This window comes from Eptatretus burgeri, chromosome 11 (assembly GCF_056783735.1).
Source record: "Eptatretus burgeri isolate ZD-2024b chromosome 11, Ebu_testis_v1, whole genome shotgun sequence".
NCBI classification, from domain to species: Eukaryota; Metazoa; Chordata; class Myxini; order Myxiniformes; family Myxinidae; genus Eptatretus; species Eptatretus burgeri.
Genome location: NC_140971.1, coordinates 90,642,745 through 90,644,155, shown reverse-complemented (window position 1 = coordinate 90,644,155; position 1,411 = coordinate 90,642,745).

Genomic DNA, 1,411 nt, shown 5'->3' with positions numbered 1-1,411 from the left:
CAATTTTGAAAACTAATACTCTGTCGACAAACTGATCAGAGTAGCTGGTGTACTTGGCAAAATCAAAATTACAAAATTTTACAATCAAATACACAAAGGGTGATCAGTAAGTTCATAGCCTGACGTTTAATAGATCCATTACCTAAAAAGTTTTTTTTTTTTAATACATTCCCAAATTTGATGCTTGTATCATAATTTACACTATTTTTCTACTATCTACTACACTACCCATGCAGTCTTGAGAAGAACTTGGTGCGAGCCAACTCTTTTGTTTGAGGTTATTTTTTTTCTTTGATCCAATATGGCTGCCAAACCAAGTGATCAATGACGTCATCTTTATCAAAACATATTTCCCACAAGTAGTTGATCGATTGGTTAGATTTTGCAGTGATCGGTTAAGCGGTTTCTCCTATGAAGATTTTCAACGATTTTGCCTTGTATTTAATATGGCTGCCAGACCACAATGACACATGATGGTCATTTTTATCAAACTTTATTTCGGCTGTGACAAGAAACTTCTCCTTCAGTGGATCTTCTTGACTGTGATGCAAACTATGTAGGCAGGGAAACATAGGCTGCTACATTAGTATGTATCTACTATCTATATCCACAAAAGTGTCAGTTGTAGTGCTCTTATAGTAGATGTGATCTAGTAGAGAACCCACTGAGAGGCTGATCTTGGTTCTAACCTGAACCAAAATGTAATAATCTTGTTCTTGTCACCGAACCAACTCAAATCCACTGAGTTTTGTCATAACTCGTCTTCAACTTTTTGAGATATCATGATATACATGTACATATATAAATAAATAAATAAATAAATATATATATATATATATATATATATATATATATATATATATATATATATATATATATATATATATATTTAATTATTAACCTGATCTTTCCATTTTAGAAATTAGGCCCATGTTGCCATTTTAACCTCAAAATAATTGATGCTTCAATTCAGTAACCTGATATGCAAATCCTCTTCAAATTGATAATTTTAGAAATTTGACCTGTGTTGACCTTTTGGCCGATGTTGACCTCAAAAATAATTGGTGGTTGAATTTTATGACCAGAAATATATATCTTCTAATTTCAAGTTAATCAGATGAAAATTGAGTATTTTAGAAATCTCACTTAAGTTGTTGACCTTTGGCCTTTGTTGATGTCTTGACCGATATTGACCTCAAAAATATTGGTGGTTGAAGTCAGTGAGCTGATATGAAAATTATTTTCAAATTTTAACTCAATTTGATTAAAATTGACAATTTTGGAATATCCAGCCTCTGTTGACCTCAAATAGTTGGTGGTTGAATTTAATAACCTGGTATACAAATTCTCTTCAAATTTATAGTCATACCAAAGTGATAGCAGAAGATCAGATGAAAATTGAGGATTTTAG